At 42.5% G+C, this 15,563-nt stretch overlaps 1 non-coding gene across 1 annotated transcript; it reads left to right on the top strand.

Annotated features, from left to right (window-relative positions):
- Positions 1-13,281: 13,281 nt before the first annotated feature.
- Trnak-cuu (transfer RNA lysine (anticodon CUU)) lies at positions 13,282-13,354 on the top strand. Its single transcript has one exon. It is a non-coding gene; the product is annotated as a tRNA-Lys (tRNA).
- The last annotated feature ends 2,209 nt before the right edge of the window (positions 13,355-15,563 follow it).

Here is a 15,563-nt window from a genome sequence, read left to right as displayed (position 1 = left end):
AGCTTGCAGCAGGCTCAGCCCTTGATGTCCTGCACTTACACCCCTCTCAGCCAGCCCCTCAGATGATTACTGACATGGACGGGGACACAAAATTCAGGCTAAACCCCAGCTATTTTGGGTGTGCTAGCACCCTCAGAAGAAAGTAGCTCCAGACTCTTACTTTTTATGTCTGTCCTGGGGATCACCAAGGGAAATCACAGGCTGCTAAATGTGGAGGGTCCTCTCATTACTATTGTCAGGCATAGAGTTGTGAAACTACTGGAAACACTTACTGGAAGCCATCCTCCTCATGGGATTTAATCACAGCACAAGCTAAATATACTGTGACTTCCCATGTAAACCAGCAATCCCAACATAATTGTTGGGGATGGTGCCATCCCTTCTAATAAGAATCGCCATCCCTTCCTCCCCCACCCCCAAGTAAGCTAGACAGGTCTTGGACCAAGGGACACACATGAGGCTTGCGTCTCTATAAAGAACATGTGATGATGGCCTATTGTTCACCATAAAACTTACTATGCTCAAAAAAGATGTATACAGTAGGACCAAATTGCGTCTTGGCCCCCAAACCATCTCTCCGACTACCCTCAGGCCAAGGCTATTGACTAAAGATCTATTGCCTCAGTCTACCCTAGGTTCTACTTCATCCAACCCTGACCCCCTATTACAGTTGGCTTCTAAAACCTTCTCAGTCCTCAGTGAGTCCAGACCAAACCTGATTGAGTCTTGTTGGCTTTGCCCTCCCATACATCCTCCATACTATGAAGCTTTTGCCACCAACTCCTCTCTTCCAGCAAACGTCGCTAACACCCAAAGATGCAGGTGGCATCAGATGCAGGATGCCTGGATATCCCTCCAATCTGTCACAGGTCAAGGTCAGTGCATTGGCAAAATCACTGGTGAGTTCAAAGGACTGTGCATCTCTACACTAGAAAAGGAGTCAGGACCAGACCCAAGGGTGTACTACATGGCCACAGACAATGCCTGGTAAGCCTTCTCATCAGGAGTTACTCCCTGGGTTTATTCAGAAGCCCTAGATGAGGGTTTCTGTGTGTTGGTTCAGTTAGTGCCCCATATCAACTATCACATGTATGAGTCCCTTCTAGACATCTGGGATGTAAATAACCCTAGAATCCCCCAGGAACTCATAACTGGGCTAACAGTATCCTTGCTATTGGGGCTAGGGGTAGCTGGAGCAACAACAGGGGCATCTGCCTTGGTGATCCAAGGCTGAAATGATCAGGACCTCAGGTGCTATAGATGCCATAAAACACTTCGAGCAATCGATATCCCTCCTAGAGGACTCCCTATCCTCCCTATCTGAAGTGGTATTACAAACAAGAGAGGTCTGGATTTGCTCTTCTTACAGCAGGGGGGCCTCTGTACAGCTCTCAAAGAAGAATGTTGCTTTTATGCTGAGTCATAAAGGACTCTATGACCAAGGTCTGAGAGGGTCTCGCCAAATGCAAATGGGAGCAGGAGGCCACTCAACGGCGGTTTGAGTCATGGTAGAACGCATCTCCATGGCTCACCACCCCAATTTCCACTTCCTTAGGCCCCCTCCTCATTCTCATCCTTCTAACCTTTGGTCCGTGTATCCTACATAAGTTGCTGACTTTCATCCGAGAAAGAATAAGTACCGTCCAAATAATGATGCTGAGACAGCAATATGCCTGTCTAAATGATGGGACCACCCTAGTGGAGCATGAACTCTAACTAGACTATCCCAATATTGGAATAGTTACAAGGAAAAGGGGCCGATGTAAGATTCCAGGTGGCCTGAGCTCAGCCACCTTAACAATAGCATCGTAGGCTGACAACAAGAACAGAGCAAGTTAACATTGTTAGCTGAGCAAAAGCCCCCCACCTCACCCTGCCTGCTCAGAATTTACTCCCTCTACCTCACCCAGCTCAGAATTTACCAGCCTCCGAGAAAAGGCCACATCCATATATCTTACCTCAAACATCTGCCAGAATCAACTGCCCCCAACCCATCACCCCCAAAAGTCACTTTTGTTAGCCGATCAGTTGTTAACTAACCACTGTTGCTGAGTTCTGGTTCTGTAAAGGGTATTTAAATCCACAGCTTCTGCAGGACGGGATCTCCAACTCTTCTGAGCTTGGTGGACCCTGGTGCATCAGCTCAATAAAAGTCCTTTGCTTTTGCATCAACTCTGGACTCTGACTCTCAATGGGCTTCCAGGAATAGACTCTGACGATCAGAGTCTGACTGTGAACAAACTACACATGGCTGGGAGGATCCTGCTCTGAGAATTAGAAATGGAAGAAAGCAGCCCAGATGAGAAACATGTGCAAGTATTTATGGGCTGTTGGATGAGTAGTAACCCAGATAGGAATTTAAAAAAAAATTTTTTTTTTTTGAGACAGGTAATTAGCCTTGGGAGCTGCAAGATGCAGCGTCTTTTCAGGAGTTTTAGTTTATACTGTGGAGACCAGCCTGACCCAGACTCACAGAAACCCATTTGCCTCTGTTGGGATTAAAAGAAACTAATATGTCTCCCCAAAGAAACTGTCAAATCTTAGACCCAACAAATATACCTAAAAATCCACCAATCTAAGACAGAGCCATGTTGTTTATCTTCTGGTGGTGGCCTCTGTGTTCCACAGGCTGGTGCCTCCAGGCACTGCTTGCTTTTGGTGAGGAACAGGGGACTAGGAGGTCAAAGGTGCCCTTTTCTCCCCCAGGGGCAGCTTAGAGTGCTCAGGGTAAGGCTTGTGCACTGGGAAAGGCTCCTAGTCTCACCTAGGGTGGTGGAAATTAGTTTTCCACTGGGTGTTACAGTTAGCTCTTTTAGAATGAAGTGGCTGGCATCAGATGGCAGTGGGAACTGGAGCGTTCCAAAGGCCTGTGGTGATACCAAAGTGTTATAGTCCCTTGGTTAAGCTGCTGTGCTAAGCGGGGCAGAGGATGTGGGCGGATTCAGGAGACTGTCAAGAGGCAGGCCTGGTGAGATGCAGGCACTGATCCAGCAGCACGTGGCCGACTGACTGACAGTCAACCCCCGGCTGCTTCAGAAGGTAGCAGCAGAGTTGGCAGCAGAGTTGAGGCATCCAACCCCAATTCCCCAGGAAGGAGGGGAGCCCTCCCTTCTGCAGAATAAATGGAGTCTCAGACGTTCCTGGTGGAGGAATGGTGCGAGCATGAGAGAGAGAGTTTATTTAGTGAATCAGAGACATTTATAGACCTTGGGGAACGGGAGTAGTTTCAAGGATGAGTGTGTCTGTTCATTAGGGCTAGCGGTGCTAGGGATACTTATTCTATATGTAACAAAACAGCTATGTCGTAAGAGGGGAAAAAGCAGCACCTAATTATCATATGGGTGAGTAGGAAAAGAATGTAATCTTGCCTTAGTCTGGGCCCAAGGTGAAAACAGTCTTGGGATGCTTGAATGTAATCTTGCCTTAGTCTGGGCCCAAGGTGAAAGCAGTCTTGGGATGCTTGACCCCACTGAGACTTTGTCTCTACAGACTGATAAACATCTTAGATAGACTGGGAGGAGGAGGTATCAGGCCAAGACAAAAGAAAGGGCTGGTGACTCTGGCCGGGGTACTGTATTGCAAAAAACGACCATCGATTGGGAGGAGGGAACTGAGAGAGAGATGGGAGGTTCCTTCCTGCAGTCTATGGGAGTTTCAGGATAAGCCCCAGTGGTGGTCTCGGGGGATACCTCCAAGTTCGGTCCACCGATGGTGCCACTTCTTCTGCCAGATAGATGATCTGCTAGACTCCCAGGTGGCTATGTGAGTCTCCTTAGAGTTTTAGGGTTCAGGGAGAGTGGGACCTTGCTGAGAAAGGGTGTCTGTCATTATATATGGAGCTCAGAGCCTCTCCAAAAGGGCCAGACTTAAACCTTTCCAGAAAAGCCCCACAGAGCTGCTCAACTCAGATCATCAGAGTCTATTCCTGGGAACCTGTTGAGAGGCTGAGTCCAGAGTTGATGCAAAGCAAAAGGACTTTTATTGAGCTGATGTGCCGGGGTCCACCAAGCTCAGAAGAGTTGGGGACTTTGTCCCGCAAAAGCTGAGGGTTTAAATACCGTTTATAGAAGCAGAACTCAGTACACACTGGTTAGTTAACAACAGATCGGTTGACAAAGGTGACCTTTTGGCGGTTGAGGGTAGTTGATTCTGGCAGATATATGGACATGGCCTTTTCTCAGAGGCCTGTAAATTCTGATGAGGGTGTGAGGCAGAGGCAGTAAATTCTGAGCTAGCTCTTGCTCAGCTAACAGTGTTAACCTCTTCTGTCTGTCCCTGTTATCAGCTTATGATGCTGTTGTTAAGGTGGCTGAGCTCAGGCCGCCTGGAATCTTACAGAGCCACTTGTTTATTCTCCTTGTTGGGAAATTTCATAGTGATGCGTGTTTACCTTTTTTGGGAGGGGGTTGTTAAAAGATATTTACTTATTTGTCTGTGTGAGCTGTGAATGTGCAGAGGCCATAGGAAGGAGTAGGATAACCATTCCCATCACCTTCTGTTAACCTTTTTGAGGCAGAATCTTTCCTTACACCTGGGGCTCGTGTTTTCTTGGGCAGGTTGAAGATCACCAAGTCCCAGCAATCTTCTTGTCTCTTCCTTTCTTCTTTCTTTCCTTCTTCTTCTTCTTCTTCTTCTTCTTCTTCTTCTTCTTCTTCTTCTTCTTCTTCTTCTTCTTCTTCTTCTTCTTCTTCTCTCTTCCCTTCTTGGAGCTAGGGTAGCAGGTATTTACCCAGACTGTTAGATGGGTTGTGGGATCCAGATTTAGGTCATCATCATTACAGAGTAAGTGCTCTTGACCACTGAGCCATTTTCTCAGCTTCCTGATTGTTTTGAAGCTCCTAGAATGGACCCTCAGGTGTCCTGTTCACGTTGGATTTTCAGTTGCAGAAGTGTTTTATTTTCCTAGAACTATTTTTTCATTAGGCTCTGTCTGTTCTTTCTTAGGATCTATTTGTTTGAAGTAGAGCCTTCTAACTCTGTCTTCATGCTCTTAGTTTGAACATGCTCCATCTCGCTGGTCCATGCCAACTCCCCTGGAGGCATGGTCCATGAGCCCCAAGTATGGAAACATCTTTTATTTAATTATAAAATTTTGGCCTTAGCTTCGGCTTGTTCCCCAACTAGCTCTTAACTTCATTTAACCCCTTTATATTAATCTACTTTATGCCACATGGCTGTTACTGTGCCTCAGTCCTGGCACCTGTTACTTCCTCTGTGTCTGGCTGGGGACTCTTTCCACCTCTGATTCTTTCCCAGAGTTCCTATCTCCCTGCCTGCTCGGCTCAGAAGTCCCACCTTCCTCTCCTGCCTTTGATATAGGCCGTTCAGCTCTTTATTAAACCAATGAGAAGGTGCTGAAGGGCGTGTTTATGAAATACGACGTAGCCAAAGAATAACAGTACAAAGTCTGGCCTGCCTGTAGTCAGCTATCTGCTGCTATAGAAACTGGCACTTGAATATACAAAGACAACCTTTACATGGTGCACAAAAAGATCACCCCAACAAAAGATGAAGAAAATAGAAAATAAAAAGCAGAGAACCAGATATGGTGCTACAAGTCTGTAATGCCATTGACCAGGAGGTTCAGACAGAAGAACTGAGAGTTCAAAGCCAGTCTGGCCTATATAAAGCCTTTTTACACACACACACACACACACACACACACACACACACACACACACACACACATTTATACACATACACTCACATAAACAGAAACACTCACACACACATACACAGACACACACATTTTATACACATACACACACAGATACACTTATAAACATACACTCACACATACATACATACTCAGACACACACACACATACACACAGACACACAATATACACACAGACACACACACATATACACATGTACACATACACACATACACACACACTTGCACACCCATTCTCACACACACACATATACACATACTAAAGTGCAAAAGGAACAAGGATGGAAAAAGGATAGATTTATTTATTTATTTATTTAGATCTGTTTCCAGGTAAAGTGGTGCATGCCTGTAATCCCAGCACTGGGGAGTAGGGCCAGAAAGATTTGAAGCTCAAAGTCAATTCTTAGATTCCTGTTGAATTCTAGGCCACCTTGTGGGCTATGTGAGATTCTGTTGAAAAACAGTTATTGCTTTTTTGAGACAGGGTTTCTCTGTGTAGCCTTAGCTGTCCTCTGTCCTGGACTTGCTTTGTAGACGAGGCTGGCCTCAAACTCACAGAGATCCACCTGCCTCTGCCTCCCTGAATGCTGAGATTACAGGTGTGTGCTACCATGCCCAGCTTCAAAACAGTCTTATTTATCCTACATAGGATAAGATATTGTCCAATACCTTGTTGTGGTCTGCTTGCTTTTGGGGGGATTCCCCAATTTTATATTCTAGTATACTTATATTAGTTTTATTTGGGTGATCTTGTTTATTTTTTCTTTTCCCTTCACTTCTCCTTTTCTTTCTCCCTTCTTTATTCTTGAGACAAAAATCTCAATCTGTATCTTGACTGGCCTAGAACTCATAATGTTGCCCAGGCTGGCCTTGGACCCTTGGCTTTCCTGCTGGGATTACAGGTGTAAGACATCACACCTTGCTCTTTTGTCTTTTGATTCCCATCTTGTTCTAAGAATGTTATTATTTGGGGGAAGTGGGAGCTTGAGGCAGTGTCTTACCATTTAGCTCTGGCTATTGAACTCACAGAGATTCACCTTCCTCTGTCTGGGATTCCAGGTGTATACCCCAATTCCTGACTTACTCTCACCCATTACAATGGTTTTAATATTTCTAGTTCCTCATATGGCTCCCAAATGCTCAGTTTGGCTTTATCTATATAGAGAACATAAAGTGAGTGACTGAACTGAGGGGACCATCACATCTGAAATATTGTAGGTTTCAAATACTCACCTGGGATTGGTTGTTATATCTTATGTCCTCATTCAGAAGGTTATCACCTTATACCCAAGCCTCATTTCACAAATTATACCCTGCTTAACGTTGGTGCTCTGGCCTGTATTAATAGGTATTCTATAATTGCAGTAATGGTACTGTGGTCCAATAAGTTGGACACCGGGTCAAGCTAAGCCAAGTTCCATTTTTAAAGATAAATTTATTTAGGCCGGGCATGGTGGTGCATGCCTTTAATCCCAGGACTTGGGAGGCAGAGGTAGGTGGATCACTGTGAGTTCAAGGACAGCCAAGGCTACACAGAGAAACCCTGTCTTGAAAAAACAAAAAAAAAAAACAACAAAACAAATCAAAAAAAAAAAAAAAAAAAAAAAAAAAAAAGAAAGAAAGAAATTATTTATTAAGTGTATGTGTGTGTATTTGTGGGTATGCCACATGTATACATGTGTCTTTGGAGGTCAGAAGAGGATGTCAGATTCCTTAGAGTTTATCCTGTAACTCCAGATGAACTATCTGATGTGGGTTCTGGGAACTGAACTCATGTCTTCTTGAAGAGCAGAGAGTGCTCTTAACCACAGAGCCATCTCTCTATACTCCCTAAGTTCCATTTTTACTGTAGGACCCCAAAGAGGAAGTTCATATGCTCCTGAGAGGGGAGAGAAGGAAACAGAGACAAGAGACAGATTCAGGAGGACTGTCAGTCAATCCTGCAGCCCCGTCTTTATTGGTAAGAGCATATTTAAACACTTTTCAGGCATGGGAACCAGGTCAAAAATCATTCTCATCACTCAGTGCTGACACCTGCACTAGTTACCTCAAGGGCCCAGGTCCTCCTGGAATCAGTAGACCTTGAAAGCAGACTTGGCAGAACATCTTACTATCCTGCTTCCCAACAGTTCACATAAGCCTTAAATCAGGCCAGAGAGCATGACTACTGCAAGGCCAATCCTGTAGACAGAGAGCCGTTGCAAATGGCGCTATCTGTATGCAAAAACAAGATCGTCAAGCCCTTCCATGTTTTGAGCTTGGCAGACTTTCCTACCCATTTCCCCTACATTTGCCTCATATTTGCAGGTTGCAGCCAAATGAATCATGAATTTTATTTCATGCTCATTGAATAATTGAAACGAAGGTCTTACACCTGCTCACCCTTAACACGTGTTCACCCTGCCGGAAGCCTTCCCTGATCTGTTTCCTTCTTCAGTTACCACAGAGCTTGGAAGAACTCCCTCTGCCCTGTTACCGTTTTGTTTGTGATTTGCATGTCCCATGTTTAGCTTGTGGGCCCAGCATGGTGGAGTCCAATTACACTGAAAGCAAAATGGCCTTTACATCTCACAATCCTCTTGTGTCTAATGAATGTTCAGTGAAAGCTCTTTATAAAAGCATCAGAAATTCAAGTTCATTAAAAAAAAAAAAAAAAAAAAAAAAAAAAAAAGACAGTCTTATATAACTCTGGCTGGCCTGGAACTCACCACGTAGACTGTGCTGGCCTCAAACTCACAGAGATCTACCTGCCTTTGCTTCCAGGATTCCAGTGTTAGGGTTCGGGTGAGCTGCTGAAGAAAGACCCGAGATTCAGGCAGAATGCAAAAGCAGATACCATTTATTCTGCAGAGATTTCCAGCATGTAGGAGTCACCACCTTCACAAAATGACAACCCCAAAGTGAGCACACAGGCTCAATTTATAGACAGAGGGTCTTATGATGACTTTTAAACTGATTGGTTAGAAGTGAGTCAGGGTAGAGGAGGGATTCAGGACTGGCTACTTGTTTGGGAACTCTTCCTAGTTACTGGGGATTATGTTGAGTCATTGAGGTTTGGCTTTTACACGGGAGTTGACCTTTAATTTTATTGGTTAGGGCCAGCTGTGCTCTTTCTGGGGAACAGCAAGGCCATAAAGTAATATAGACATAGTTTCTGGTCAATCTGACCTGTAAGCTGATTGGCTATGTGAGAGCTGTGGCTTTTCCAGGAAATGCTTTCCTGAATCCTGAGACACAGAAACTCAGGCCTAGTCAGGCAGAGAGGAGAACTGAAGCCTGTCATGGAGTCAGGCTGGCTTATAAAAATTTGTCCTCCTCAAAAGGTGTATGTCACTATACTTTTTGGAGGAATTAACCTCAAACAGTAGGACGTGGTTACAGTTACTGTCCCTGAGGGTTGCCAAAGTCCTATATTATCTGGGCACATTGTTCCTTTCCTGACCTTCAGATGGGTTCCAGAAGCTTCATCTTTGAAACCAGGATGAAAGGATCCAAGAAGGAGATGACTCTAAGACTTGGTGCTCTTAAATAAAATTAAGTGTTTAGTTAAAAAAAAAGGTTGAACTACCCAGTTCCAGGACAGCCAGTGCTATACAGAGAAACCCTATCTTGAAAAGCAAAAACAAACAAACAAACAAGATTGAACTTGGGGGTTTTATATTCCATTACTCCCAAGTCTCATGGAAAGAATGGTATGAATGTCAAGAGCTGTCTGGTGACAAATGAAAGCTACGCAGTGATCACTGTTGGGGAATGGGTAGAGATCCAGGCTGGCTGGGGCCTCCCATCTGTCGCCTGAAGTTCCTGTCTTCAGGATGGTAATATTTGGGATGTCTCCTCCTCAGATAGTCTTCTCAGGTCAAGAGGGTGTTACTTACAAAACATTTCCAGTACTGACCTACCAAGGAGGTGTAAAAGGGAAGGTGAGACTGTGTTTATAGGGGAGTGAATACTCTATCAAATACTTGAAACAATATCAGAAAATTAGAAACTAGAAAACAACAACAACAACAACAAAATCTCCTTGGGGGCTGGAGAGATGACTCAGTGCTTAAGAGCACTGGCTACTCTTCCAGAGGTCCTGAGTTCAATTCCCGGCACCCACATGGCAGCTCACAACTGTCTGTAACTCTAGTTCCAGAGAATCTGACACCCCCTCACAGACATACACACAGGCAAAACACCAATGCAAATAAAATAAGTAAACTATATATATATGTAACCTCCTTGCTATCCATCTGATTTTTTAAAATATCTTTTGTTTGTTTTTGTTTTTCAAGACAGGGTTTCTCTGTGTAGCCTTGGCTATCCTATAGCTCAGCTTCATAGACCAGAGTGGCTTCGAACTCACAGAGATCCACCTGCCTCTGTTTCTCAAGTGCTGAGAGAAAAGGCATGTGCTACCACCACCTGGCTTTAATTTTTATATCTGCTGATCATTAGACTTATCTATAGTTATAAAAATAGAAACCCCCAAATTGTCCAGTTTTGCCACTGAAGACTCAGGAGCCAGATGCTGGGGTGAAAACTTGCTAGTTCAGAGAGGCAGAGAAAGCACCCAGCCGACCTTCCTAGTCAGCTGAGGTTCCAGAAGGAGAAAGCTGCTTCTACTCAGCTCACACCCCATAAGGAAAAAGCCCAAAAGCTCAAATCTTCATCTCCACAACATCTTAAATACCCTTCTCTCAATGTCCCTCGTTTCTGCTTAATCCCTGTCGTCTGGTTTATTGCTCCACCTATTGACCTTGAGTTAACTTTATTTAATCCTATGTATAGAAAGCTCTTGGATTAAAGGTGTGTGCTAGGGTTGAGTCGCTCCACAACTAGAAACAGGTTTTTACAGTTCACAATCTCTGGGTTCACAGTGTGATCAAATATCCTGCAACATTTCCTCCTGATTGTCTAAATAAAATGCTTTTCTTTAACATCAATAAACTATATACTATCAGGTAAAAATTACATCTACAATGTCCAGTCCATTTATATTTAGTAAACTTGAAGAAAGAACTCTCTTATCTATCCTTCTTGTGTTCATACTACTGCGTGCTGCTCTCATCTATCCTATCTTCTACCTCTGCTCTCCTCCTCCTCCTCTCTGCTTCTCCTCCTCCTCTGCTTCCACCTCCTCTTCCTTCTTCTTTTCCTTCGAGAAAGGGTTTCTCTGTTGTAGCCTTGTCTCTCTTGGAATCACTTTGTAGACCAGGCTGTCTCACAAAGTTCTGCCTTCCTCTGCCTCACGAGTACTGGGATTAAAGGGGTGTGCCATCGTGACTGGCTTCCTAACTCAATTTCTAGCGTGACTTGCATTATCAATCAAAAAACATCTTTTTAGACCTAAAATATCTTAAATCCTAAAGAACTAAGCTTAACTCCAAGACTATAACTATCTAGTCTTCAACCCTATCAGAGACCTGAGATGACTAAATATCTGAATAAACAAGAAGTGTAGAGCAAGCAGTCTCCAAAACTATAGAAACGACAGAGATTGCTGGCTTCCTAGACAGTCACCCAAGACTTGATTTTTCTATAACATTGGAGCATCATTGTCAGCCTTCTGGCTCAGAATATCTGACAGACTTTTCTGTGAAGCAGGTATTAGAGGGGCTTGTCTATTTTGTCCTTGCAACGCTTGGCACTTGACTTTCCTGCATCCAGTTTGTCCAGGATTCTGTCTGCAGTTGGAACAAGGATAGCTTCTTTCCCAGTGGCTAGTTTGCCACATATGAATCAAACCGCATATGGAGGTTCTTTGATGCTCTTTGAAGTAGAATAGGGATGCTGCCAGGAGTTGGCATGTCTCATTGTCAAAAAGTCTTAAATTAATAAAACATCTTTAAATGCCATATTCTATAGATTGCTGAAGTTTTTGAAGACCATCTATGTCACAGAAATGGGGATAAGTCATAGAAGTTTTGCTTGACAAAGTTCCAGAGACCTCCAACTGGCCAACGTGATCATTAGACATCCAGAGCAGCTGTTGAGGTTTTGCTTGACGAAGTTCCAAAGATCTCCAGCTGATTACCACTACCCTTAAAAATTATGTATGGTCCAGGTGTGATTTTGTTTAGAAATATGCTATTTCTCCTAAAACTGTTTTTTTTTTTTTCCTTCTTATTTCTCAGCCCTAAGGAAATTCATACAGGGAAAAACTTTTCCTCACAGAGAATGTTGAAAGAAGGCATCTGGCCAAATCTTGAGACAATGATAGGTTTTTTTGCTCTGACTGTGAGCACCCAAGCAGAAACTGCATGTAAGAAAGTTATGATCTTGACATAACAGTACCTGGCTAGATACTGTTACCTGTAGAAATGTTTCCTTAGAATCTACTTTGAGAGAAATAGAGGGTGGGCTCGGAACGTCATGCTGTACAGATATTTTACAACAGAGGACCTCTTAGCAGTTAGCCTAGGCTTGGATAGCACACCTTTTGGTCTGGGATTGGAAGTAGGTCCAGTTTTTTCTTTAGAGAACATTTATCTCAGGCTATGTTGTTATTATGACCATCTTGTAAACACACTGGCTTTAGCCTGGGGACATTTATGATTAAGCTTTCCTGTGTATTGCTTAAAAGATAATAAGCAGGTTATGCTGACCGTTGTTTGGAAATTAATTGATTTTTGTTGTATGCTTTGTTGTCAGTTACAGAACTTTTTGTATTTCTTTATTACTCTGTTGACTTTTGATTGCCCCAGTGATTATCATGAAGAAAAAAAAATCATGATGTAATGTGTTACAAAAACCCCTGAACTTCATTTCAATAAAATACTGGGGTTGGCCCATGGAGGAGTTAGTTGGACAAACAGACAGCAAACAAGCAGGAATGTGCCGTGGATCGTCTCAGTTGTGTATAGGTCCTTGGGGTCAGGAGTTCTCGAAGCAGTGGGCAGAAGATAGGTGAGTGACAGACCAACTCAGGGGAAGTTTGAGTTTGAGTGTATTTTGCAGGCAAACACGCTAGGGGATGTTTTTTCGTGGTTACATTTTTTTCTTCCATACAATCCAAAATACAGGATGCAGTGTAATAATGTTGTCATCAATCTTGAACAATCATTCATAAGTCATTAAATTGGTATCAGTGCATATGCCCTCTTTATCAAAGGTCAGTGTTCTCTCATTATGCCAAATATCTGTGAGTCAGGACAGTTGTTTTTCTTAGCTTTTCCGTCACTATCTGGCGTTTTCTTAAACACCTTATTTGTAAGTCATAATATAAACTATTCACTGTTGACTAATTCTTAGCCATGTTTTTATTAACAAGTGGAACGGAACTTAGTGGTAAACTTGTCTGAATGATCCTTGCCTGCAGTTTCAAGTTAAGGGTCTCCTAGCAACACAGTTACGTCTGAAAAGTTCTTGATAAGAAAGTAAAAACAAAGGCAGAATGTTCCAAAACAACGAGTAAGAAGAAAAAAGGAGGCGGAGGGCTGCAATTAGTTACTCCCGGCAAGAACATTAGACCCATTCCAGGAGGCTCTCCCTTGAGTAGGGGTCGCAGTGGCGTTTGTTACACAGACTCCACTGGAGGGGTTGTGACAAGAAAGAAGTTAGTTAGATAGAAGGCAGAAGCAAGCAACTAACAGATGTGAGAGAGTCAGCTAGAAAATGCCCAGCTAGCTCAGTCAGTAGAGCATGAGACTCTTAATCTCAGGGTCATGGGTTTGAGCCCCATATTGGGCGCCAATTATTGTTTTTAACATTACAAGTATTATCTGTAGGTCCAGCTAGCAGTCAACCAAGACACACTCACTTATCATATTTTAAAATAGCCTTAGTTAACCTGGGGCAGGGCAGATATCAGTCCTCCAAACTACCTCCCATAGTGTGCCTTTGGTAAATTATCATTTGAAAATATTATTATTTTTTATTTTTTCATGTCTAATTAAAAGTTTTACATGTAGAGCAGTTGGTACCTTTGAAAGGCCAATACCCTTTTGTCTTGCTATGGACAATCTGGACAGTCTGTGACTGTTCTTGATAATACCTTTTAATATTTTTCTCAGAAGCATTTTTTATTTTACAGTTTGTTTCTGAGATTGGAGAACTATTAATCCATATTATCCATTGAGGCAACAAATTATGTCCCCATAAATGCATTGCTATGTTAGCCACATATAGCTTTAATTTTTCTATTTGTTCTCCTGTCCCTATACGCTCTACTCATCTTGCACTTTTTTTTTTTTTAACCCGAGATAAAAGTCCAATCCCTAGAAGCTGGATATTTACCTCCTGGATGCCAAGATTAAGGTGAAATTATTGTTACATTTGCTTCTGTGTCTACTAAACCTTCAATTCCAATGCCATTTATTTGTATTTCCAGCTTAGATCTCTGACTATTTATAGCTGTTTGCCAAAATATTTATTTTGTGGTCTCTCCTTAATTTTTTTTTTTTTTTTTTTACCTGTTGAAGCTGTTCAAATCCATGATTGTACCCAGAGTGGTGCTGTTTTTTTTTTTTTTTAATAAAAAGCATGAAATTTTTTGAGTGCTCTGTGGATGAACATTCCTACACTGACAGGAAATGATTGAATTAAATTTGATGTTGGGCTGGGCATGGTGGCACACCCCTTTAATTCCAGCACTCCAGAGGCAGAGGCAGGTGGATCGCTGTGAATTCGAGACCAGCCTGGTCTACAAAGCAAGTCCAGGGCAGCCAAGGCTACACAGAGAGAACCTGTCTCAAAAAAAAAAAAAAAAAAAAAATTGATGTTGGGGCCTGTTGGAGGCACCGCGGAGGTGTTTCTCATCAACAAAGGGTTACCTTACCTATGCCTTGTTGATCTGTGTTCATTAGTCCAATGCCAGCCCTTGACACACCTTCTGCATACTCCAGAAGGTGGGGGCCTTCTTTTTGGATTATCTCTAGAAAAAAAACCATTGTTTCTAGGAACGCCTTGCCTACCATTCTTTTTCAAATGGCCTTGATTACCACAATTAAGACATCTGCCATTTTGATTTTTAGAAATTACTTCTTCTATTAGATTAGCATCATAAGCATGAGACCCAATATCAGCCTCAGCTCTAACACATTCCTCTATCGGTGCTGATCCTCCCTTTAGAGATCTAGTCATCCTTTTGCATTCTGAATTAGCATTTTCAAAAGCTAAAGAGCCAATCAGCATTTTCCTGACTTCTGAATCTGATATTACTCTAATTACAGCTGAAGTTAATCTTTGCCTTGTATGATTTTAGTAAACGACCCAGACCGCTTTGCTGATTCCTCAACCTTTTACCAGCATTTAAAGCTGGTAAATGACATAGTGCTAAGATCATTGAATTCAAGCTGCCTTTGTATATCAGCATATTTACCTTCACCTAGAAACTGATCCCGGGATAGATCACCATGTTTGCCATTGGAACTGAGGGCTAGCTTCTAATATTGCTGTTGCCAAATCTTTTGAGGATTATCCAAGGGCGATAATCCTGTTCTGAGTTGCCCATGATTTAAAATGTTTCACATAGGATTAGTGCATACTATAGGAAATGACTGATTCCTTAAATCTCCTCAAATCTAATATGTCTATAGGATTCCATTTTGTTTCATTATAACCTTGGGGGTACCTATTGTCTCCTGGTAGGCTCTGTATAATAACTGGATAAACTAAGGTTGGTTTTCTTGTCCTCTTTCAGATTCATTATGGAGAGGTGTGGTGGGCTCTTGTCTAAATTCCTCTCAGTGTCGCGAGAATTTTCCTTATTCTCATTTACAGTTTTTTTTTCTAAAATTCTCTGTCTATGTCTGAATATTTTTCTAATTATCATTTACAGGTCTTTCTAAGGCTTGTCTAAATCCCCCTGTCTGTGTCTGAGTATTTTTCTTATTCTTGTTTATATGTCTCTCTAATTTTTCTTCTAAGGCTTGTATCTTTTTTTTTTTTTTTTTCTCCT

Source organism: Acomys russatus, chromosome 1 (assembly GCF_903995435.1).
Source record: "Acomys russatus chromosome 1, mAcoRus1.1, whole genome shotgun sequence".
In the NCBI taxonomy this organism is placed as follows: Eukaryota; Metazoa; Chordata; class Mammalia; order Rodentia; family Muridae; genus Acomys; species Acomys russatus.
This window is presented reverse-complemented; position numbering and strand designations above follow the sequence as displayed.